Source organism: Piliocolobus tephrosceles, chromosome 14 (genome assembly GCF_002776525.5).
Source record: "Piliocolobus tephrosceles isolate RC106 chromosome 14, ASM277652v3, whole genome shotgun sequence".
NCBI lineage: Eukaryota > Metazoa > Chordata > Mammalia > Primates > Cercopithecidae > Piliocolobus > Piliocolobus tephrosceles.
Genome location: NC_045447.1, coordinates 14893002 through 14920141, shown reverse-complemented (window position 1 = coordinate 14920141; position 27140 = coordinate 14893002). Strand labels below are relative to the sequence as shown.

The 27140-nt window shown below is 40.8% G+C and overlaps 1 protein-coding gene across 11 annotated transcripts in view; it reads right to left on the bottom strand.

The window, feature by feature from the left end:
• DENND1A (DENN domain containing 1A) overlaps positions 1-27140 on the bottom strand; it is a 546843-nt gene that overhangs the window by 295241 nt on the left and 224462 nt on the right. The gene's annotated exons all lie outside the window — the stretch shown is intronic.

Genomic DNA, 27140 nt, shown 5'->3' with positions numbered 1-27140 from the left:
ACACACACACACACACACACACACACACACACACACACACACACACAGATACACACACAGCATTCCCACTGCAGGCATCTGCAAAAGGTCCCAAAGTCCCCATGAGCCCAAAGCCATCCATGTTGCTGCAACAGACATTCTGCCCATCACTCACCATCTCTCTATCCACTTCAAGATGAGTTCCACTTCCCCATCCCTACTGCCCTCCACCAGATCCTGGCCATTGCTCCCCTTCACTCAGAGCAACCTGGCTGCTGATCTCAGTCCCGTGGTCCACTCTGTGTGGCTTGTTTTTTTTGTTTTGTTTTTTTGAGGTGGAGTCTCACTCTGTCGTCCAGGCTGGAATACAGTGGCATGATCTTGGCTCACTGCAACCCCTGCCTCCCAGGTTCAAGTGATTCTCTTGCCTCAGCCTCCCAAGTAGCTGGGACTACAGGTGTGCACCACCATGCCTGGATAATTTTTGTATTTTTAATAGAGAAGGGGTTTCACTATACTGGCCAGGCTGATCTCGAACTCCTGACCTCAGGTGATCTGCCTGCCTCGGCCTCCCAAATTGCTGGGATTATAGGTGTGAGCCACCTGGCCATGGCTCTTAGACTGGTTTTTCTGAGATGCAAATCTCCATCACGCATTGTACTTAATTCCTGCAATGATGCCCATCACTCCAGGATCCAGTCCGTGTTTGTTAGGATGGACTTTTGGGGCTCTTCACTGCCAGGCTCTTGCCCACTTCTCCGGCTGTCCTCTCTCTACTTCCCCATAGATATGCTCCCCTCACTCCTGTCACTCTGGGAACAACCTGGCATCTTTGAGACTGCCTGGGCTTACATACACTGGGCCCTTTTCTCCCCAACCTCTGTGGTCTAGTCTAGCTGATTTCTACTCATCTTCCTAATGGTCCCCCACCCCCTCCCCATCCCCACTTCATGTGCCCCAATTCTCTCTTTTCTGTGCTGCCCTGTCATGAGAATGCTGCTGTCAGAACATTCCCCACACGATGCAGTTCTCAATGGCATGTCTGTTTTCTCAACAGACCACATGCAAACAGAGAGGAAGGGGCCTATCTTTCTTCACTTTGTCTTTCCAGTGCCAAGAACGGCACCTGGCACACCGTCAGTGCTCAGCGTTTACTGAGCAAATAAAACCAGACAAAGACTGACAGCAAGGGCGCACGCATCCTATGGAATTGTTGAAAAGTATCCACACCCCCAAGCAGTTTTGCCACTTACTTTCAATGGCTTTGTTCTCTATAAGGAAATTTTCCGAAGCTACATCTAACAGCAAGCGAGAAGAAGGTCGTACCAAGCGCTTGCCGGCCTGGTCGTGTCTGCCCTGCTGCGCTAATAGAGTCCATTACCAACAGAGATGGACACGAGGTAGCGCACAGATGTGATATCCTGCCAGGGAGAGGGGAATCAGCGCCCTGTACAGATTACCGGCTGCGCCACTGAGGGTAATAAATGAAGTGAGAGGCAACAAAGAGAACAGATAAAGTGCACAGTCCTCTGTCAGTAACGTCTGTCTAAAGCCAGCACATGCTACTGTAAAATTTAAGTAGCTTATCAAAATATACTGATAAGCAACTTAACTTTTCACTTCTATGACAGTATTATCACTTATGTTAATATGTTTCAGTCAGCCCTGGCAGCTGCATATTGACTATTACACAGCAAATGACTGCTGCCACTTTGCACAGCATTTACTTTGGCAGTGTAATGTAAACATTCAAGAGGGATTAGGGAGCAGATAAGTTTCTCCTTTCCTATTCTGTTAAATAAACCTCGGCTGAGTTAAAAGCCATTATAGTATGAACAAGAAATCCCCTCAGAAGAAAACTCTTGCACAGATTAGATGACTCTTAGTAAACAAATTCGACCAAGGATTAAAATTTTTTTTTTTTCCTGAAAGCAAAATACCACCAGTTAAACCCAGCCACTGGAAATTTAGGAAATTAAAATTTCTTTTTCCTGAAAGCAAAATACCACTAGTTAAATCCAGAAAATCAGGAGGGAGGGGGGAAAAGGCAAGAAGGGGAAATAGATTCTTGCAAGAAAATTGTGACTTCAAGTAAACAAGAGAAAAACTGAATCATTTCAGAAATATTTGGTGATGTGATATGGGGCAGGCTGGGTGCTCTGACAGTTTAGGACTACAGTATCCATCGAAGTAGTTTTGGATGACTAGGTTCAACTGACCAATGTGGCTTGGGCACAGAAGCTCCAGCCTCCACGTTGTCACCTGCTTTGAGGATGAAGGAGATGAACTGTCTGCATGACAGTTCCTAGCCCACTATAGACGACACCCTGGTTCTCATACTCAGCCTCAGCCTTACCAAATCAATTCTTTTTGGCTATGCTAAGCAGAACCACTGGCCACAAGAAGTTTTGCAGTTATCTTGGAAATCAGCCATTTCTTTCTCTCTTTGGCCTGACTGGACACAACTGTTCCCCACATGTTGTCCCCTGTGCACTGACAGATGAATATCTAGTGATGGCAGTGTTAAGGTTTTGAAACCAAAACCCAGCTGTCTTCTTCTTCAAAGGGCCCCTGTTTTCCCCTGTTGAGAGGCCAGGGTTCACAGCGGAGCTCTATCCAGCGGCGTTTCCTGTCCTGCTTCATTAGAGCCGCCACAACAGCTTGCGCGGTCTGCCAGGCTGCAGGTGAGGCTGCAGGGACCCTGCACTCCAGTCTGCGTGTGTCTGTCATCGTTGAATAAACAATCCTTCCCAGTCCAAAGACAGAAACAAACACCCTAGTACACTGCACCACCTTGGACATCTAATGGGGTGCGACCATCTGTGGTCCACCTCTGCCTGCTGCCTCTGTGTGACGGCTTGAGTCCCCACCGTGGAGGGCTCTGTCCCAGGCTGTGGCACAAAGGGTCCTGCACTCAAGAAAGCTATGGTCCTCATCAGAAAGAGACACACCCACAACAGAGTAACAGTTTGGGTGGAAGGAGCTGGAAGCCCTTCCCAAGTGCTTTACTTAGTTTAGGTTTTTGGACTGATGTAGAAGATGATCATGGAGCATCATCATGACCCAATCAGAAGACAGAGAAAAGCGAAAGGGAACAGCCTGCTCTCGAAGCACCTGCCTGGATCCAGGCTTCTCTCCCTTCTCACCCACTGTGGTTCGGGTAACTCTGTCCCAGGCTCTGCCCTCACTCCCAGGCCTGAGAGTCAAATGGAGAGGCTTATGTTTCATGTAAGGTAGTCAAAAGTTTTAAACTTGAGAAGTTTCCTCCACCCACTGCCTTCCCAATCTGGAGTCCCACCGGCCCTTGTAAGGAGGGCAAGGGCAGGTTCTAAAGACAGCACTTATGGCAGCAACCGCCCATAGTCAAAATCACCCTGAAAAAGTCCTTAAATTACCCTCCAAATATGGCGGACATGGTCTGTATAAACACAAAGCAGTTAGCCTGAGTTGTGGGGTCAGGCTGAATGACAGCATCTTGCATCTAAATCTGTTGACCAGGTGAGCTGCTGGCTCTTGAGCTGAACTGAGAGCAGAGGAATCCCTTTTCTAATCTCACTCCACTTGGGATAATAATCACTCCAACTGGTGAGTTTGTGTACACATGGATGACTGGCCTTGTGTAAGTTCAGCGTGAATATAAAGGGATTCCACTTCTTTAAGTATTAAAACAGAAAACCATTAAAAACTTTTAAGAGCTCTCCGACTCCTCTTTCTACTAGCTCAGTTCAAAGCCATGAGATGGGACCAGACAGAGTAGGTATGGAAGAGAGCAGGGGGCAGGGATGGTAGGTGAGGCTGACCAAGTTGAGGAAGGTAGCAACCACCTGGGAGAATGCTGGTCCACAGCAGGACATCAGACTCAGGTGAGAAGAGGAGGTTGCCTTCCCGGAGGGGCAACCTGGTGTTAGAGTCCAAGTGGGAGGAGAAGGGTGTCCCATTGAGGGGTGATCCAGCATAGTGTGCTGGGGCCCAAGCAGAGTGAGAGGCCTGGTAAGGGAAAGTCAGTGTCCGAGCAGAATGAGGAGGGAATCTCCATGGAGTTTCATGACTCAAGGGGGCAACGAGGGGTTAGGCCTGGCATGGGATAAAGCATCTATGTAGAGCGGAGGGACTGACCAGCAATGGTATTAGAACCCAGAAGAGTACCAAGAGCATCTGGAAGGCAGTTCGATGTGGGATGTCAGAGCCTGAGGAGTGGGAGGGCTTCCACAAAAGGGGTGGGGGCCGGCGAGGCAGAGTCCATGTGGTTGAGAATGCTGTCCATGATAGGAAGGGGCAGCAGCAGCTCTGCCTAAGGTGCCACAGTCCAAACAGTAGCACATGCTACTGTAAAAACAGCATGAGGAGGGTGGCGCTATGTGGGAAGGGGGCTGCAGCAGAGGACTGGTTACAAATGGGGAACAGATCAAGACCGACCAAGCAGGTAAATATATAACGGGAAGCAGGTGTCTTACTATCAGAAGAGAGTTACAAATCCAGTTAGGGAAAGAATGGGAATGAACCCCATGGGTTCATACTGGAACTGAGTGTAACTATGGGGAATCATGATGTTCTGCAGATAGGTAGTAAAGTAGAAATTGATAAAACAAATAGAAATAGAAATCTATGTACATACATATATTCTCTAGTTTTAGCCACTGAGAAGGCCTGGAAGCAGAGATATCCCGATTATAATGAGCACACTTAGTGCCCAGATATTAGTTTTTAAATACTATTCTCCAGTAATAGGAACCTGGGCTCTTTGGGAAAAAAATGTCTGATTCTAGGGCTGGGGCTTGGAAATGCTGTGTTGGGTTAGAAAAAAAAAAAAATAGCAGTGCTCAACACATGATCGGGACATATCAACAGGACACAAAAGTCGGTGAGGAGGGGATCCCACTGACAAAATCTGCATGACAGGCAGAAGAAAGTGCATGAGCAATGGCTTTAGAATCAGGTGGGAAGTAATTCTTTCCCCTCATCTTGACCTCAGCAGAGCCCAGTGGATTTTAGCCTTATCAGAATCAGTGTCTACTTTGCTCTCCTAAAAACAAAATCTTAATGTAATCTAGTCATTCACAAAACCAAAATAGTGCTCTGGCTCTCCTATAAAAGAGAAATCAAAATAAAAGTAATTTACAAAAAAATTGTAGGATGTAACACTCAGGCACCATTAGAATAGATGATACAATGAAGCAGTGCCTCCCTGGGGAAGACTTGTGGCAGAGCTGCTTCCATTCATGTTGGGACTGATGAGTTTAAGAAAAGTAACATGACACAGGGTCTTTCAGTTTTTTTTTTTTTTTTTGGTGACTTTCTACTGTCTGAGGAGCTCCTGATATTCTATCTTGGATACTTGAGGAGAGGTATCCCTTTCTTTCTGTCAGGAGATTTTGCCAACATGTATCCAACGGCAAAGCATCCCTTGGTTAAGACTGTTCGGCACTCAGTATTTAAAGCCTCCCTATTAAAAAAATATATACATATATCAATCTCCTCCCCCAATGTTAAAAAGTAGAGCAGCATGGCATATGCTGGGGAGGACACAGGCTTGAGTCTGGTAACCCCGAGTTTGAATCTCAGTTCTGTTCCTTTCTAGATGTGACACCTCGGGAAAGCAGTCTTCCCAAAACTCAGTTTCCTCCTCTATGAAAAGATATGCACCACCTGCTAATGTACCCGATGGACATGAGAGCCACCAATCCAGAACACTCTTCCTGTCCCTCCCTGCCTGACCACCTTGGCAGTCTCAGCTTTGGGAAGCTCTCTTTGATTCCTGGTGTCTGGATCAGAGGCTCCTCCAGCACTCTACAGGAATTCCTCATACCGCGCGGTCAACCAGAATGGGCAGGAAAACAGAAGCTGTTACAAGAGGAAACTACTCACCAACAATGTGACTGCTTCAGACAACACGACCCTTCTCCACCCTTCCAGTTTCCAGACAATACGTCCCCTTCTCCACCATTCCAGTTTCACCAACAATCTATCCCTGCTCCTCTGTCTGTATCTTAGTGAAACATCTATAATAAAACGCAAATTTGCTATAAAACTACAACTCTTGCAAAGGAGACTGGATTTTACGAAGCCCATGTTGGACATGCCGGATACCTGCTCAGAGTTGAGGCAAAGTCACCGACAAATGAAGACCTGGCTGTATTAGACCACTTAAGAAGACATAAAGAGAAAAATCAAGAAAAACAAGGATAGTAACACAACAGTCACATCAAAAGAAAATGATTTCAATATCAAAGGGTAAAAGAGACCTTTGGGAAACTGAAGTCCTCAAATACTTTAGGAAAAAAATGACTCTTTTTATGATTATGCTGTGAAAGTCAACTATGAAGTGTTATTAAGTCAGAAAAATTATAACCTCCTCTCCCCCACAATACTTGATGCATCATTCTTTGTAAGAATTAATGCATTGTTGGAATTAAGAGACAGAGTTTGCTGAGGTAAATTTATACCTTTTTACACTTTTTCTAGATAAAATCCTAACCTTTTCCTCATTTTTACTGTGAACTTTTGGTCCCCAATTAAATAGATGCATTTTATTCCCAGAATATGAAGACCTCCTGGGCTTACTCTACATTAAAACTCCCCATCGTTTGTAATACATGCTTGTTTGTCTGTCTTCTCCATTGGTGTCAACTCCATGAGAGCAAGGATAGTGACTGTGTATTGACTGTTTAACCCCTAATTATTCCTGGCACATGTGAGACATTCAATAAATCGTAGCTTCCCTTGACAGACATAACTCATCTCTATAGGTTCTATTAAGGCCATTAATTACCACTAGAGCTATAGAGTAACAGTCAACCAACTCTAGTTGGGAGGTGGGGATCCAAATTGAGCAGGCAGCATTTGGGTTTGGAAAATGACCCAGTTTTTAGAAAACAATTCCTGCCAATGTCCTACTGGAGTCTGGGATAAACAATGAGTATAGAGCAAGTGATTATTCAAAGTAGATCAAAGAATACTTACAAACAAGATTTCTTGCCCCTTGCCCATCTCCCCAACACAAGTAAACCCCACCATCCACTCTTTTTGTTCCCATTTCAATTGCTATGGAAAAACTTCACAAAACCAGGCTGATTACAGTCATCTGAAAACCTAATTTTTCAAGCACATGTGAACCCTTAAAATTGTTCAAGAATTCTCTAACCTGTAGTGCAACAAGCCTCCTGTTACCCACCTCCTCCAGTCTGCCCCAAACATTTTTCCTCTTCTGTCCCTCTCTTCAGAAGATACTCTTCTCTCCAAACTCACCAAAGAGAAGAGCTTTCACATGAGCTCTCCCACTCCTATACTTCTCATTCCTTTCCCTCTCCCTCCTAACTCGAGGTGGGAAGGAGGAAAGACCCTAGAGCCCAGCTGCACTGCCTTCTATAAGACATATCTTCTCCCCTATTACACTCAGTCAACAAGCATTCCCACCTTTAAGCGCAACAGAAATCACTCATGTGTGCTGGTCTACGATTCTCAAACCACAACTTTAGCACCAAGGTTATATGTGGTTCCTCCCAAAGGGAGAAGCACACCTCACCTTCCTGAGACAACCACATTTAGCTTCAATGAACATTTCTACAGAATTTAAAACTGAGAAGATGTTTCCAGTTCAAAATGATGTTTCTAAATCAATCATTTTTCAAATGTTCCATCAATGGCATCTACCCACAAATTTTCCCATGCTTATTAAGACCCACCAGTATATGCCTGGCCCTCTGCTAGGTACATGGGGGAATAAGGCCCATGTCTCAGTATCTGGGGAGCTCACAGTCTAAAGAGGGAAGCAGACACACTGGCAGCTAATGTCTGCAGCACTGGGTCAGTGCTTAGATAGAGGTTCACAAAGGGAACAGAGAAGAGGTTCTGGAAAGTCTTCCAAGAGGAAGCGACACCTCACTGATCAACTTTACACTGACTGCAAAGTCAGGAGACTCACCTGGGTTTGAGTACCAGCTCTGTTACTTACTGGCTGTGGCCTGAGCCATGTTCTTCCTTCCCTATATGTGAAATGGGGATATAGTATCTACCCTCACGTGGTTCTTTTGAGGCTGAAACATATGTAAACACACCTATTACAGTGCCTGGAACTGAGCACGATTTGTTTCACCCTGATAATACCATACTCTTTGATAACATCAAAAGTCAAAGGAACCTCAATAAGAGAAAAGCAATCCTCTGTGGGAGCTCTAAGCCAGTCTCACCCAGTCTGGGCATTCTGCTTTGCTCACAGCAGCTAATCTCAAATTGTAAATTGATTATGATATTTAGTTAAGCTCAAGAATATCTGATTTATGTCCATAATTAACATCCCATTGTGATACCTATTATATCTATGCAGGAAAATATATTATATGTACTGAATGAGTAAAAATATTAATCTGCATTATGAAAAAACACCAAAAACTCCCATAAAACATCTGTGCTTATATAAATCTACCCAAACATACCCTTGGATTTGATTTTGGAAACAAGGCTCTTTTCTTTCTTGATGGGTATTCAATAATTGTTGCTTTTAGGGAGTGGATTTGTCATCTTCTTTTCTATGACAGTATTACTTTGATTGAAGGAGATTGGTCAGGAGGAAAGCACAGAGGCACTTTTTTGTTATCACCGGTGAAGCATTGGTAACATGAGATCTTTGGAATAATGGCACCTGCACCGACAATTCCGTGTAATTCTCGATATTTTCCACTGAGCCCAGGCAGGGTGAGCACGTAGGCCTTTCATCATTTTCCTAAGAGAGTTTATGAAGCTGCCTACTCCTGTATTCACACACTTGCAAGACTTTCCCCATTCAGAGTATGTTATTTTATGGTTTAAATTACTACTGTAATATAATGTAATGGGTTAGTGAGGTTCTAACTAAGGCCCACCCTACTGGAGCTTTCAAAGCCGGGGAAATACACTGTCTCCACAGGAAAAAAAAAAACACACACACACACAACAAAAGGAAGAAACGGCTACACGAGGAGCCCTGTCCTACTTGCAGTAATAAACAACAACAACAAAAAAATCAATGATCCCAGTCAGATGCCATTTGATATCCATCTCTTTTTAGGGCTGGGGAGGAGAAGCTAATGCAGTAAGGGGGAAAACTATGTATCAAGTGTTAGGTGCTTTGAAGTATTACTCTTCATAACTCTGTGACATGAATTATCCCATTTTACAGATGAGAAAATTGAGTCTTAGAGAAGTGATTTCCCTAAGATGACACAGCTACTAAAACCACAGATCAGACACAAAACCAGTCCAGTATAATTTCTAAGTCTGACTTGCTCTCAACAATACGTTGTATGATCACGTACAATGATCAATCCTGAGATTAGGATATAAAATTCTTACCTTGTGGTTCTCACTGTAGTGCTTGATAAGATAAAGGAAAGCTCGCCTCCAAAAGCCCCTCAGCTCCAAGTGTTCTGAGCAATCTAACTCTGGCTGCCTCCCAACAATTCAGCGTGTTTTCTTACTTTGCCAGCTCCAGGGACACTAGTCATGTGTCAGCTCTTTATTGCTTCAGGAATTAGTGTACATGTTATATTCAGAAACACAAATATAAATAGCTCAATTTAAAATGTTTTAATCAAACACGGCAGAAGAGTATTTTAAGTTTCCAGTGTTTCGTGTCAAGACCCAGTGCCTCTGCTGTACCCTAAATGCTTATTTTTAAGAACTTTTTCTAGAAAAACTATGGCCTATGTCTTAGATTCTTAAACAGACTGTGTTGCCTTTTTTAATTTAAAGTATAAAGCTTTAAATGTATGCTTATGGTGACAATTAAGGAAATGCTAGATTAGACAGGGCATCAGCTTTCCACAAATAGTACTCATTTAAGTTCATTTCCACCCCAGATCTCTGCTTGAATGTTATATCATTCAATCGCAAATCTCTCTATAAAAGTGTCTGGCTGTCTCTTAAACCCATTTACGCTCTATGCTTCAATGCCTTTCCTTGGCAACTTTTTCCATATGCTTAACTTCTTTCAGGGAAGCAGTTCTGTCTCAATTCACAGAACAGCACACCAATCAACACAAGTAGGCAGGCAGGTAAAGAAAGGAAGAAGGAGAGACGGGAACACAGATAAAGTAGGATATGAATGAAGCTAGTCCAATAAAAGTAATGTTTTAGGAGGCAGAGTTTTAGGCCAAAATAAAATGAACCTCGCACCTACCCCCAAGCAATCAGAGAGCTCTGAACTTGAATTTATAACCCAAACACTCTGTACCATATGCAACTTGAGACACACAACTGGTGGCACTACTGGGGATTTATGACTTATGACTTGTTCATATTTAATTTGTAACCAAACACTTCCCCTTCCTCTTAGCTACCTTAGAACTTTTGATTAACTCTTGTTTTCACAGGTCAGAGGTTAAATAAAGGAAGGGAAGCATTCTGGGGTGAGATTGCCCAGAGCACCACATCCAAGAATGACCCTGTGCAAGGAACATTAAAATAAGTGATAAGGCCCGAGATTGTTCCAGACAGCTGATGTTCAAAGCCTCCTTCGGGTATGAAGCAGAACCTTTCAACTAGAGAGCTGGCAACAAAGACAGACCGGAAACTGGCCTGCTCTCAAGTTACCTTAAGTGACGAAGCAACTCTTTCACCAAGAAGGTTTTCCTAAAATGTTTTTGAAAATGAAACCAAGGGGTTTGAGAGACAGTAAAGCAAGAATTTGTGCAAGACAAGCAGCCCTTCTTCCTTCACTCTGCCATGGGATTCTCTCTGGCCCACCAGATTTCCTATTCTGAGGAAAACCTTCACGGCTATCTAATTTTGCAGCAGACCTGGGTCAGGCTGAGGGAAGCAAAATTCTTTGTACACAATTAATCACATGGAAGCCCAGCAACCCTGAAGAGGATTGAATCTATTCAACGACAACTACAAGGTCCACCTAGGTCCAAGCACATTGACTGCTGTGCACCAAACCGATCAAAGTATTAGAAGTACAGTGGTAAATATTTTAATAGTAGTAGAGACCACTATTTATTTAGGAATTACCAAATGCCAGGAGCTTTACATGCCTTTGCTTATTTACTCACTGCAATTTTAAGTAGGGTACCATCATATCCCCAGATACCGAATGGCAAAACTGATGCACAGAAAAGCTAAGTAACTTGCTCACAGTCACACAGTCACAAAGTAGATCAAGGTCAAATCCAGTTGTGTGACTTCCTATACTAGTAAGTACTTTTCTGAAAAAAAATCCCTGGGAATGGTTTCAGTAAAGTATATGTTACACAGTGATTATACTTTACATTTGATTAGGTGTTGTCAAAATGAGATAATAATTAAGCTCATTTGTTTTATAGACAGCGTTCATTCACTCATTCATTGCCTAATATGTATAAGTCAGGTACTGAGTAGAGAGTCAAATATGGCATAACTTCCACTAAAGTTGGTCCCTGGTTTAGATATGTGTGAGAAGTCATCGTGGCATTAGGAATGATCTGATAGAGGCAGCAAGTGCAGAGCTTGGAAAATGTGATAAGTAATGGTTGGGCCGCCCTGAAAAGAGGTATGATGTGCATTCCTTCTGCACCCAAACCAGACAGCAGCCACAGCATGAAATAGGCAGGTTTCCCAAGTGAACCTTTCAACAGAACAGAGGGCCCCAAACATGAGCAGGCTGAAGAGCTGGGAATCCACGACAAAGTACCCAAAGCTACAACATAAAATGCCACTGGTCACTCTGTTGAGACGCTGATGGACTCTTACCCTCAGTCACTCCTGATTTTTAAAATAACCTTTGTACAGATGGCACTGCTTTATTATAAGCCAAGAGAAGCAGTCCATAATGTTACAAAAGCCTAAATTCGTTGTTTAAAAAACTCCCTCAAAATATGACTGAATTTATAATTTTCAAAACAGAAACCCTAAAAACTAAATTTTAGAGAAAAGATGCTCAGTCAGCAAACCTCCTGGCAGAAATCTGTTTCTCTGATGTAAATAGGTTTCTCTGATGTGAATTCTTTTCTGTTTTTTTCTGAGACAGAGTCTTGCTCTGTCACCTAGGCTGGAGTACAGTGGCATGATCTCAGCTCACTGCAACCTCCACCTTCCGGCTTCAAGCGATCCTCCCACCTTAGCCTCCCAAGTAGCTGGGATTACAGGCGCATGCCACCATGCCCGGCTAAATTTTGTATTTTTAGTAAAGATGGGGTGTCGTCATGTTGGCCAGACTGGTCTTGAACTTTTGACCTCAAGTGATCCACCTGTCTCGGCCTCCCAAAGTGCTGGGACTAAAGGAGTGAGCCACTGCACCTGGACTTTGATGTAAATTCGTAAACTCATATAGGATTGAATGAATGCAGGAAAGTTGCCTTTTAATGAGTTACTACAAAAAAGCAGAAAATTAAAACGAAGGCCAGAAAAATGTATGTATGAATCATTTTTACTATGTTTTTATCGGCATTAAATATTGTGACAATTTTTTTGGTAATATATTTTAAATGGTAGTTCTTTTATTACTTACAATAGCACAACACACACATGCGCACACACACACACACTTCTCTAAACATGTGCTAAGAGAATTGGTTAGATAGAATATAGCAAATCCAGGCAACAGAAAATTATATTTTAGATTATTTTTAATCATATGGGAAAATGTCCACAAAATAATATGGATTGAAAAGAATGGCCAGGTGTGGTGGCTCATGCCTATAAACCCAGCATTTTCAGAGGCCGAGGCAGGCGGGTCACTTGAGCCCAGGAGTTCAAGAAGACCAGCCTGGGCAACATGGGGAACCCTGTCTCCACAAAAAATACAAAAATTAGCTGGGTGTGGTGGCGCCTGCCTGTAGTCACTATAGTCCTGTATGCCTTGGCTTCAGGAGGCTGAGGTGGGAGGATGGCTTGAGTCCAAGAGGTAGAGATTCCAGTGAGCCAAGATTGTGCCACTGTACTCCAGCGTGAGTGAGAGAGCAAGAGTCTATACCAAAAAAGAAAAGGAAAAGGGCAAGGGAAAGGGAAAGGGAAAAGGGGAAGGGAGGGAGGGAGGAAGGGAAGAAAAGGAGGGAAGAAGGGAGGGAGGGAGGGAGGAAGAAAAGGAGGGCAGGAAGAAGAAAAGGAGGTGGGGGAAAGAAAAAAAAAACAAAACACGGGGTATACACCACTATGTGTCATATGCAATCATATATGCTCCTAGAAAGACCAGAAGAAAAGATAAATAGTGGTTTTGCTCGATTATGGGATTGTAGATAATCTTTTTCTTCTGCATTCTTTTCTATGTCTTCTACAGTTTATGTATTGAGCATGCAGTGCCTTAAAATTTAAGAAAAAAAGTTGCCTGTTAAATACTGTTATTCATAATTGAAAATAGTTGAAAGCAACCTAAATGTATAATAATAGAATGATTACAATATATTATGAACTACCAAAATGATGGAATATTATATATTCATTAAAATCAGACTATAGAAGAATACTTAACATGGAAAAACATTTACAATATATTTAGATATAAAAGCAGGCTCTATAATATATACAAATGATTTTTTTCATTTTAATTTTTGTGTTTTCCTATATTCTCCAAACTTTCTAGTCTACATGTATTATTTTGTTAACCCTTAATAAAACTATTCCCCCTCCTTTTCTTTCTTTAAACAAACAAACAAACAGCCACAGGTATGATTCCCCGCTGCCTACCAACTTCCAAGTGGTCTTGCCAAAGGGCTAGGGAGGTGGACTGGTCAGGGAGAATAGAATGAAGAGACAACAGCCTTCCTACTTCTGTGAGTGAGCTTAATAACTGTGATGACCCAGTTCCAAAACAGGCTCTCTTGATGAAGCAGAAGTTTGTACTCTTTAACAAACTGGTCACACCAAAGCCTCATGCTCTTCCTCCTGCACCATGCTTATCATGGATCTCAGTTCCAGGGCAAGGGTGGTGAGCTAATAAGGTTTTCAGTGATCTTTCCTTAATGTGGGTACAGTCAGCCTCAATAAATCCTGGCAGGCTCAGGAAGAAAGCCTTATCTAGGGTCACTCTTAGTTGAGAGGGAATAAACGGGGGGTCAGAATCTATTTTTTCCCTGTTAGATTTTCAGGCCAAATCTGCAAGGCTGGATCATTCATACAACCATTTAGTAAGCATAGATGTAATACCAGCCCTGTCCTAGACAGCTAGAATAAATAAATGAACAAGACATGGTGCTGTCTGTCCTCAAGGAACTCTAAGTCTCTTGGGGAAGAGATCTGCAAATGATGGATCACGATGCTACCTGATGACGCTTCTACACATGTGGGCAAAGGGCTGTGGCAGCACTGAGGAAGGGCATCTCCACTAGACTGCAGTATAGGCAAAGTGAGAAGAGGAACTGGATGAAACAGAAGCACATTCCATCTGGAGGAAGCCAAAAATTACATACGCAAAGAAACAAAAAATTACAAATGGCTCGGGGGGGCTGGATCCTAGAGTAAGGGTAGAGCAGGGTGTTTCTTTGTGTGATTTTTTTTTTTCTTTTGGAGAGTGGGGATGGGTGGAGAAAGGATCTTTGGCAATAGTAGAGATGAAACTACAGCAGTCCAAAGAGCCCAGCTTGTAAGAAATTTACATGCTTGCCCATGGAGTTTAACTCTTTTCCTGAAATCAAAGAAGGGTTTTAAGCAGTGGACAGATCTGATGGGTTTTGTCTTTGTAAAAAGACCACTTTAGAAGGAGGATAGTCTGGAACCAGATAAACTCAACAATTTTAAAACCAATGTGGCTGGTGAAAGTCCTCAAGGAAGAAGGAAGTTCCAAAAATGAGGGCCTCCATCAGTGCTCTTTTACTTACTGAATAAAATTTTTAAAACAAATTCGACTCTGGGAGAAGAGAGCTAACAAAGGAGCTCCTGTCATATAGAAGATTGACCTGAACTTGTTAGGCAGAGGGTTGCCTGCCTCCTTCAGAAGCAGTGTCCTTCAGAAGCGTGGGAGACGTGGCAGGAGAGGAGCGGAGCTGGACCATCCAGAGCAGCAGGTGCGGTCCTCCCACTGACAAGCAGGCTCCCCCGAGAGATGTTCCTTCATCTCACCAAGGATACTTTCCTCTACAAAAGGGCAACACTTCCTGTTTACCTAACAAGGTGGTGGTATGGAACAAATTAAGCAAAATAACACAAAGTGCCTATCACAGTTCACAAAACAAACCAGAGACTCAAAAATAGGTAGCTTTGTTATGATTGTTAGGTAGATGTCTACTCTCTTAGGAGAAAGAATGGTTCTCAACCACATTTTGAATGATTTTAAAATGCTGAGTGCCACAAGCACACAGATATTCTTTCCAATTACTTTTAAGATTGTGTCAATCACAAAAGAGTGGGCTGGGCCAACAGGGATTTCTAAAATTAATATTTATTCACTTAACCCAAGATAAAGATTTCATTTCAAAGACAGAATGAAAGCAAATTAAAAAAAAGATGGGGATGATAAATATGTCACTAGTACTTTTTCAATCATTCCTCAATGAATGACTCTTTCCAAGCTAATAATACAAGTAATTCCTTGTGCTTTCCTGACTGAAGGAACAGCGTATATTATTCTTAGTTAACTAATTAAATACGGCTTAACCCTAGAAGATTTAGCATGCTATAGTGATATAAAAGATAGCAAAGCCAATAAGATTCTAAGAGCTATTATTAAACAAACATATGGTTGCTAACAGTTTTACCTTTCACAAATGTTTGAACTTAACTTTTATTATCACTCTAAAATAGGGCAGCTTCAGTTAATTTAAAGACCAGTTCTGTGCTCTGGGCCATTTTTAGGATGAAAATGAAAATATCTGGTACCTTAGCTCCATCAGGCATTGTTTCTATTCCTCTCCTCAACTATGCGAGATGGGTATTTTCAGCTATAAAGTACAGATGAGGAAATTGAGGTTCAGAGACATGAAGTGACTTGCTCAAGATCACCAAGCAAGTAAAGAAATGGTCAAGATTTGAAGTATGGTTTCTCTGGTTCCAAAGTTCATGATCCTTTTTCTTTTTTAAAAATCAACTTTGAATTATAGTTTATATCAAATGAACTCCACCCATTCTATGTGTACATACAGATGAATTTTGGCAACTGCATACAGCCGTGTAACCACCACCCGCAATGAATCTATACAACATTTCCAGTACCCCCAAATGTTTGCTTGTGCCCCATCCAACAGAATTTCCCTTGCTGAGTGTCTATTAATGTGTCATGGCTCTTAGCACACAGCACTGAGATCATCTGTTTTCCACCTGTCCTTCCCACCATCTCTCTTTTAAAAATTCACTTCTTTTAAACATGCAGTAAAAGTCACTTTTTGGACAAACGCCCACATTGGTGTAACCACCACAGATAATCAAGGTATAGAACACTTCCATCACACCCCACCCAGCCTGCTTGTGTTGCTCCTTTGTGGTCAACCTTGCCTCCCCAAATCTCAGCCCTGGCAACCACTGATCTCTTTCCTATTCCTATAATTTCTCTTTTCAGAACATCATAGAAATGGAATAATACAGTACGTAGCCTTTTGAGTCTGGCTTCTATCATGATCTTTTAAGCCACACTGTATATTTTAGCTTTTTTCCCTGACTGCTGACCAATGAAGGACAAGTTTTCATGGTAATATAGTTCCATGGGCATATGCCCATGTACTACAACCCCATGGTGCTAGCTGCCACTCCACCTCAAGTGAAAGGCAGTATAGGAATGTCTTCAGTCCACCTAATGTATTAAAACAGTATATCACCCACAAGTTTCATTAGCTATGTTATTATTTTTATTTACTTATTTATTTATTTTTGAGACAGAAATTCTCTCTTTCACCAGACTGGAGTGCAATGGCGCAATCTCAGTTCACTGCAACATCTGCCTCCCAGGTTCCAGCAATTCTCCTGCCTCAGCCTCCCAAGTAGTTGGGACTTCAGGCGCGCACCACCACACCCAGCTAATTTTGGTAATTTTTTTTTTTTTAGTAGAAACGGTTTCACCATGTTGGCCAGGATGATCTCGATCTCTTGACCTCGTGATATGCCTGCCTTGGCCTCCCAAAGTGCTGCAATTACAGGCATGAGCCACCACACCTGGTCTAGCTATATTATTTAATACTAACTAATTATTTGTGAAACATCTCACAAGGGAGTGAAATAAAACAAGTCTGTCTATGTATGCTAGGGTTGAGAACCTCCTATTTATACCAAGCTCTCTCCTAGCTAAGGAGAGGCCCACCCCAGAGGTCTGGCCATAATACCATGAGTGGTGCCAAGGGTTTGCTCCTTGAAAAGAAAAGGTAAAACCCAAGCTCTTTGTCACCTAGCCCAACCAGGTAAGGCAAAGGAAATAGGAGATTCTAAACTGTCAACTCTTTCCTTTTGTAGCAAAAGAAAGACGAGCTCAGAGAATATAAGGGACTTACCTAGAGCCACACATCTGCATAGCCTAAAGGACATCCCGACAAACCCAGAAGTAGATCTTTCTGTGCCCAGTGAATGGCAATCTCCCAATATTACTCTGTCCTTTCTCTTCTGCCCTATCTCCCACCAAAAATACATGGTTTCTCTTGTCTGAAGGTATAGTAGCGCAGTTGTTATTCTCAATATGTAGAACTGTCCTAAAACATCAAACTCTCAATTGGATTCCATAAGCAATTCCCAGTCTCTTACTTAACCAGGATTTGAAATGATGTCTCTTTAGCTCCAAAGCCGATGATCTTTTTGTATACTTCACATTTTGGTACCTACTCGGACACCCACTTGGCTTAGCAGCTGTGATGGTTAATACTAAGTGTCAACTTGATTGGATTGAAGGATACAAAGTATTGATCCTGGGGGTGTCTGTCAGGGTGTTGCCAAAGAGATTAACATTTGAGTCAGTGGGCTGGGGAAGCCAGGTCCACCCTTAATCTGGTGGGCACAATCTAATCAGCTGCCAGCGAATATAAAGCAGGCAGGAAAACATGAAAAGGAGAGAGAGACTGGCCTAGCCTCCCAGCCTACATCTTTGTCTCATGCTGGATTGTTCCCTGGCCTCGAACATCAGACTCCAAGTTCTTCAGTTTCAGGACTCGGACTGGCTCTCCTTGCTCTTCAGTTTGCAGACAGCCTATTGTGGGACCTTGTGATCGTGTAAGTTAATACTTAATAACTCTCTCTCTATATATATATGTATGTGTGTGTGTGTGTGTGTGTGTAGGTATGTGTGTGTGTATATATATGTGTGTGTGTATATATATATTTGTGTATATAAATATCCTATTAGTGTGTCCCTCTAGAGAACTCTGATTAACACAGCATTCTATAGCTCATTGGTCATAAACTATTCACTGACTGTGAGGTCCTTTGCTGGGTCCTGGGGCTAACAGATGATTCTGATACAATCTCTAGTTTCAAGGAGCTCAGTGTCTAGTGGGGGATTCAGACTTATAAATCAACAAGTGTAATTACTAAGATTAATGCTATGAGATAAGTATGCACAGGCAACAACTCTCTCTCATACTAGTGTGGGTACACACCTGTGGCAGACTACCAACCCCGGCCAACGTGACAGAATTTGTTTCAGCTCTAACAGAGGCAGTTAATAATTCTAAAATTAAGTAGAAATGGTCACATTAGAAGATGCTTTATTTTATAGAAGGACAGTTGAATAAAGGTTACAAGAACACAGACTCCAGTAGTGATGCCCAAAAAAGGCAAACCGATTTTTACGAACAATTTTCTTCTTTCTTTTCCTGTTAATACAACAACAACAACAAAAAAACTGGCACCTTTGTCTGGGTCCGGAATGTAAAATCAGGAAATAAAATGGCAACTCTTACAACTGTGAACTTCAATCAGCTCATTACAAACCCAAGAGACATATTTGAATGCATGTTGCTACATTCATTTACCTATTCTGCCAAGCTATTCAATTACATGATTTCAGATTTTGTATAAAAAAATACAGCCATGTTTCTTTCAAAAGCTGGTATTTGGAGAAAAGTGATTAGAACAGCATGCTATGATACGTTAATACAGTGGTTTCATTTAATGGACAATGGCAGTTTCTGAAATGCTGCCTGTACTTTAAATTATTGCACTTAGAATTTATGACTACAAGGTGTCTCAACTTTTTTCTTTACTGCTGTACAATACACTCCGCTGCCACTGTGAATGCAAACAAAACACATTATCAGAAGAGTTTTGTTAGCATTTGTAATCTTAAGCAAAGTTATTTTTAAAGGTGGGGAGTGGGTACAGTAGATTGTTCAAATCCTATGAACACTGAAAAGAATAAAGCATTACAACTGGGGAAAGAGGAAGAGTGGCAGAGAAGAAGCTAAAGCAAGAGGAAGTCTTAAACCAAAATTTAACATCCCTTTGGAGAGACAGGGAACAAAAGAGGAGATGGAGTTTATTCTAACCAGAAGCAGCTGTTGCTGTTCGAATTAGGAAGCATTCCTAATGAATCAGCAGTTCTTATAATAAATATATTCTCCTTTGAAATGTGAGGATTCTGCGATGAGAATTTCTTTTGATATATTTTTTACATGAACTCATTAGACAGTGAAGAGGCAGGGATAGAGCATGTTCCTTTCTAAACTACTATGGTGATCTGATCCACATCAGGTCCTCTCAAGCTTAGTTGGGCTGGGCATAGGAAAATAAAGAAATAAGAACAACACAACTAAAAAGGTCTCTATTCACCAGTATTCTTTGTTAGTCACTCAAAATAAACTTTGTAAGGTGCTACGTATCAGCTACATCTTACAAAATACCTACCACTGTGCCAGTTAAATTTAAAATGGAAATCGGAGCTATACAAACCATAAAAGGGGCATTTCTTTTGCATTAAGAGTAATCCCCAACTTCCGACATGGTGAAGATCTGCTTGCAGAATATATCTGTTCCCCAGATATCTTGCTTGCCATTTTAAGAGAAGAAAAGGGAAAACATTATGCACCCATGCATATTTATTTCATCCCCACCTAGGTTCCATATCCCACTTTGTTCTTGGATTAAAAAACAACCATTTTAAACAAAGGTTTCTCTAGGCAAAACTCAGTGTGTCTTTAGTCATATAAGACAAAATTAATTTAAAAGTACAACTTCCCATATTATTCTACCCACCAGCTATCTTTCTCCAATGTTTTTGTTGTTGTTACAGAATTTTATTTTTCCATAAGTTATTGGGGCACAGGTAGTATTTGGTTACATGAGTAAGTTCTTCAGTGGCGATCTGTGAGATTTTGGTGCACCCATCACCCGAGCAGTATACACTGCATCCTACTTATAGTCTTTTACCTCTTGCCCCGTCCCACTCTTCCCCTCAAGTCCCCAAAGTCCATTGTATCATTTTTATGCCTTTGCATCCTCATAGCTTAGCTCCCACATATCAGTGAGAACATACGGTGTTTGGTTTTCCATTTCTGGGTTACTTCACAGTCTCACTCCTCCTTCCTTCCTCCCCGTCCCCCGACTTCGGCAGTGAGTTTCCAGGATTCCTGAAGCCTCAATGCAGAAAAACCAGGAACCCCAGGAGTCGTGGAGTGACACAAGGTGTACTGGAGTGACTGTTAGAGCTGCTATGCTTTATTTATTTATTTATTTATTTATTTATTTATTTATTTATTACCCTAACACTAATGGTACATAAGCCTTAAACTTGGAAATAAAAGTGAAAAGACATTCTAAATAAAAACACAATCGTTAGGTGTTTAAAAACAACTCTTCACACATTTAGACACGACCTCCTATCTCACTTAGGCCACTTTTGCTGTCAACAACAGGTTAAGAGAATGCAAAAGATATGCAGACCTGCAGATAATAGAAGTTAAGGACTGAGAAGATTTAACTCTATCATTATCATATAATATAGGAGAAGCAGAAATAAGTTGCTCATTAGAGAAAAGAAGCCTCAGATCACATGGGAGGTGGCAGAGGAGTAGAGGACCCTGATTCTTCTACAAAATCATAGCCCAAATAAGGTGAGGAAAAGTTCAAAGAACAAATCAAGGAGTCATGAGAAGAGATCCCTTGCTTCAAGATCACTGGGTACTTGTTTTACATTCCAAGTAATTAGAAAACCACAGCTCAAAAAGACTCACGAAATTTGGCTGAAATCATTTGGTAAACTATAAATGGTTTAGAGCTGTATTTGAACCTCAATCTCTCTAGCTTCAAGGCTACACCACTAGTGTAGTAGTACCGCCCCCTTAGTGACTTACAAATCATCAACAGATATGATTTTGCTCATTGGGCAATACTACCTCTTTAGGGCATCTTAGTTGGAGACAAAGCTCTAACTTAGTGATCTTCTCTCAGATGGAAAAAGCAAGGCAGAGGGTTAAGTCACTGGACCAACATTATATGATTTCATTAAAAAATGTCCTAGGGTACAGACTACTAAAGTTGTTTCTCCTTTGTTTTACAACATGAGTCTAACCACCAAATAGTTAGCTCTCCAGATCCCTTTGACTTGTTCCCCAGCAGATCTGCATTCCTATATAAATGCCCATAATGGCCTGGTGCTGTTTGGCTCAGGGCGCCAGCAACCAAAAGAACAGCTTGGCAGTTTGTGCACTGTTTTGCCCTGCGTGCTACATTGCACACCTACACAGGCTTTGAAAATATTTCATTTGGTGAAGATGGATCAAACATATAAAGGACTAGCAGAAGAGAAGAAGTTCGGATGTCTGAAATGTAGACAATAATTTCTACACAAAGATATCTGCTTCAGAATTTAAGTAGCAAAAAATTATAAACAGCGTAAAAAATGGCAGTATATTTTTCTCAGGTATTGAAATAAAAAATGATTAATTATAAATCCAAGCTTCACACATTAGAGATAGGCAAGCAACTTAACCCTTGGTTCCCCTGCTTTTTATTTAATGGAGCCAACTAACTGAAAGAGCTGTCATAAGGATTAAATAATACAATTCATATAACCTGCTTAGTACAGTTTCCAGGTAGAAAGTAATCAATACATGGAAGCTGCTATTACTATCACTATTATTAATTCCAACAGTAGAGAATCATCAGGCAAAATATGGAACACCTTCATGACTTAGTATAATATGGTAATTCAAAGGTCCTTCAGATAGAAAGTTGTGATGTTATAAAAATATGTAAAAAGCAAATCCAGTAAAAAGGTTTTCAAACATGTAAATTTAAAAATATATACATTTAAGTTATCTGTACATTACATCTAAGAGAAACATCTAAGACATTACATCTAAGACAACATTACATCTAAGACAACATCTAAGAGAAAACACCACAATTACCTATCTTTGGATGATGAAATTAAAGGTAATTATTTTCAACCTCTCCCTCAAGCTCACCCTAGCCCCATCTTCCAGGTTCCCCCTCACCCTGGCTCCCTGTGCCCATCTCCAAAATAATAAAGATAATTATTTTCTTCTTTTGTATTGGAAAAAGTGATTTCATCCAAAAATCAGTTCCTTTTTTTTTCCCCCTGTGGATATCCAACTGTTCCATCAATATTTTTTAATAGACTACCCTTTCATTGTTTCTTCTTTTTTTTTTTTTTTTTTTTTTGGAGACAGAGTCTTGCTCTGTCACCCAGGCTGGAGTGCAGTGGCATAATCTCAGCTTACTGCAACCTTTGCCTCCCAGGTTCAAGCGATTCTCCTGCCTCAGCCTCCCAAGTAGCTGGGATTATGGGCATGTGCCAACACACCCAGCTAATTTTTGTATTTGTAGAAGAGACGGAGTTTTGCCATGTTGGCCAGGCTGGTCTCAAACTCCCAGCCTCAGATGACCCACCCACCTTGGCCTCCCAAAGTACTGGGATTACAGGTGTGAGCTACCATGCCTGTCCTACCCTTTCATTTTTTAACAGACTACCCTTTGAATTACCCTGGCACCTTTCTAAAAAATATATCTAGATATCTGTTGATTCTCTATTCTGTTCTACTAATCCATATAGTCTACCTTTGTGCCAATACCACAATGTCTCAATTACTGTAGCTTTACAATAAAACTTGAGATCAGGTAATATGTGTCCTCCAACTTTATTCTTCTTTTAAAAAGTTATTTTGCCTAAGTACTTTGCCACAAAAATCTTCCTATAGATTTTAGAATCAGCTTGCCCAATTTTGAAGGAAAAAGAGGCCTGGTGGTATTGCATTGACTCTATAGATCAATTTGGGGAGAATTGACATCTGTATCAGTAACAGTCCTCCAGAGAAACAGATTCGACTGTTGTGTGCATGCATGTGTGTGTGTGTGTGTGTGTATAAAGAGATTTATGTTAAGAAACTGGTTGAGGCAAGTTTGAAATCTATAGGACAGGCCAGTGGGCTGGAAACTCAGGTAACAACTGATGTTGCAGTCTTCAGTCCAAATTATAAAAGCCACTGTTTTATTAATTTGAACTTATAATTTTAATAGCAATTTCCTTACTTCACACTACATATAAAAATTTATAGAAATGGACTGAAGACCTAAATATAAGAGAGAAACCTATAAAATATCTATAAGACAATATAGGAGAAAATCTCTGCACTCTTAAGTTATGCAGAGATTTCATAGAACACAAAAAGCATGAACTCAGAAGTAAAAATTGATAGAAGGTAGAGCAAAATGGCAGAAATGGACTCTCCAGGGATTATCCCCACACAGAAACATCAATTTAAATGGTTTAAAATACTCTCACAAGAGCTAAAGAAACCAGGTAACAGATCAGACTGCCTGGTTATAGCACAATAATAAGAAAGACACATCAAAGAGGCTAGAAAGAGCAATTTTGCATTTCCCATGTCATCCCTCCCCTTACCTCAGGCAGTGGAAAGAGACACCATCTGCCTGGGGGAAAGAGAGAGAAATAAGTGTAAGGCTTTGCCTAGGTCCCCAGTACTGGGCCCGCCACCATAAAACCCAGCATCAGACAGACCCCTAGGGCCTCTAACTCCAGGCTGATACCTGTGAACTGAGCTTCTACACCCACCCCAGCACCAGACAGAGACCTGCAGCCCCTATGACACAGATTTGAGTTCTGGCCTGCATCACTGCCAGGTGACTACAGTGGCCTTAGGCTATAAATAACCCACAGCAACAGGCAGACTCTCAGCAGCCAAGGGCTTCAGTGACATCCCAGTGCTGTATCAGCCTTGGTAGCCATGGGCTTAGCATGCTAAGCTACCCCAGCAATCAGAGGATTAGGGACCAGACCAGACAACCTGCCTAGAAACTCTGAACAGGCTTACTTTTGAAGGAGGTTCCAAAACAAAGCCACAAAAGCTTACAAAGACTGGAATAAGTACCTACTTATTCAACGCACAGAAAGTTGATGCAAAACTACAAGGATCAGGGAAACATGTTGTCACTAAACAGACAAAATTAGGTACTAGTGACTGACCCTAAAGAGATAGAGATGTAGGTACTGCCTGATAGAGAATCCAAAATAGCTATTTTAAAGATGCTCAATAAACTTCAAGAAACAATTCAGTGAAATGAGAAAAACAATAAGTGACCAGAATTAGAAATTTAACAGAGCCTAAAATAATTTTTTAAAACATTTTTCAGGAGTTGAAAAATACGAAAGACAAAATAAAAATGCAATAGAGAAAATCAACAGCAGACCTGATTAAGCAGAAGGAAAAAAATCTGTGAAGTCAAAGACAGGTTATCTGAAAATACACAATCAGAGGAGAAAAAAGAAAAAAAAAAGGAATAAAGAAAGTTTATGAGATTTACGGAATGGCATCAAAAGAGCAAATGTATGAGTTGCTGGTATTCAAGAAGGGGTAGAGAAAGATATAGAAGTAGGAAAGCTTATTTAAATAAATAATAGCAGAAAACGTTCCAAACCTACAGAAAGATACAAATATCCAGGTACAGAAAGGTCAAAAGCCTCCAATCAGACTCAATTCAAATAAGACTACCCCAAGATAGAATCTAATCAAACTGTCAAAGATCAAAGACAAAGAGAAAATCCTGAAAGCAGCAACAACAGAAGAAGAAAATAATATATAAGGGAGTTCCAAGACACTCAGCAGCAAACTTCTGGGCAGAAACGTTATAAGCCAGGAAAGACTGGGATGATATATTTATAGTGCTGCAGGAAAAATACTGTCAACCAAGAATACTGTACCCAGCAAATCTGCCCTACAGAAATGAAGGAGAGAGAAAGATTTTTCCAGACAAACAAAAGCTAAGGGAGTTCACTATCACCAGTCTTACAAGCAGTGCCAAAGGGAGTTCCTTAAGCTGAAACAAAAAGGATGCTAATAAATAACAAACATCTGAAAGTAAAAGTAAGTATACAGTCATATTTATAACACTCTAATGCCGTAATGGTGGTAAGTCCCTTATATCATAAGTATGTACCTTAAAAGACAAAACTATTTTAAAAATAACTACAGTAATTTTCTTTTCTTTTGAGACAGAGTCTTTCCCTGTAGCCCAGGCTGGAGTATAGTGGCGCAATCTTGGCTCACTGCAACCTCTGCCTCTTGGGTTCAAGCGATTCTCCTGGCTCAGCCTCCCAAGTAGCTGAGACCACAAGCATTCACCACCACACATGCCTAATTTCTTTGTTTTGTATTTTTAGTAGAGAAGGGGTTTCACTATGTTACCCACGTTGGTCTCGAACTCCTGGACTCAAGTGATCCATCCACCTAGGATTACAGGTGGGAGTCACCACACCCAGCCTAAAAAATAACTATGATAATTTGTTAAGAGATATACATTATAAAAAGATGTAAATTATGACATCAAATTTCAAAATGTCCGGGTAGGAGGTAGAGTTAAAGTACAGAGTTTTTGGTCTCCATGTGATCAAAGTTAAGTTGTTATCAGCTTAAAATAACCTGTTATAGTTATGTTTTTTATATGCTTCATGGTAACTACAAAGCAAAAAAACTATAATAGATACACTAAAAATAAAAAGCAAAGAATCAAAACATACTACTATAGAAAAATCACTCAACCACAAAGGAAGACAGTAAGAGAGGAAGAAAGAAAGAACCTAGAAAACAATTAAAATGGCAGTAATAAGTCCTTACCAAAAAGAACAAGCTACTCATATATAAGTAACATGAATGAATCTGAAAAATGTTATGCTGAGCAAAAGAAGCTAGACACAAAGGGGTACATGCTGTACTCCTTTCCATTTAAATAAAATTCTAGGAAAGATAAAGCTAATTGACAATGAAAGAAAACAGATCTGTGCTTGCTTAGGGCCAGGGGAGATTGGAGTGACTAAAAAGGGGCACAGAAAACTTCTGGGAGTGACAGAAACGTTCTGTATCTTGACCATGGTAGTGGTTATACATCTGTATACATTTGTCAAACTCATTAAATTGTACACTTAAAATTGGTGAATTTTAGTGTATGTAAATGTATATTTTATATTTATACATATTTTCATTTCTTTAGTTCATCCGTTTTGGCCTATGGAAGATTAGATATTTTGAAAACTCTCCCAACTGATACAACTTAATGCCAAATTATATATTTTCACATACCATCTTTAAAAATATTCCTAATCTGGTAAAAAGTAAACACTCTAGAGGCCATAAAAATAAAATGGAAAAAACTGGAACTCAGAAAGGTAAACAAGCAATAAAGCTAGCTTTTATCCCTGAAGCTCTTTGCCAAACCGTGAACACTTTGAGCTCCCAAAATGATGGAGACACAGGGCAGAGGTGAAAGGAGATAAAGCCTAGAAATCTCTTAAGTACACTACAGCCTAATGCTTAGGTGCTCAAGGGCTACATCTTTAGTGTAAGGATAAAAAATTCTGAATAAATTCTATCAGCAGAAAATTCTTCATTCTTGACACTGTAGCAGGGTAAAAGCAAATTATCTCCAATGACATGTCTAACTAAAAGTATGCTCTCACATGGAGTTGCAATCCAAATTCACCTATCATGGTCTCATAAAATGGCAAACATAGATATAGAGAACCCAAATTATTAGTATTCCTAGGTAATAGCCAGAAGCATAGTTGAAATATAAATATACTCTAGAAGGATTCAATTTTAGCCAAGCCCCACACCTCCCCAAATTCCTACAAATAAAGCTTTGTGGACAACTAAAATAATCAGATACAGAATAAAAAAAAGTGTTTAATGCATGTAAAAAACTTAGTTTTTCATTTTTTAAAGGAATGATTGACAATGGTGGGGGGGCGGGGAAAAACTACAAACAAAGCAGATCTATAAAAGAACCAAATGGAACATCACCAAATGAAAAGATTAGACACAAGTAAAGGT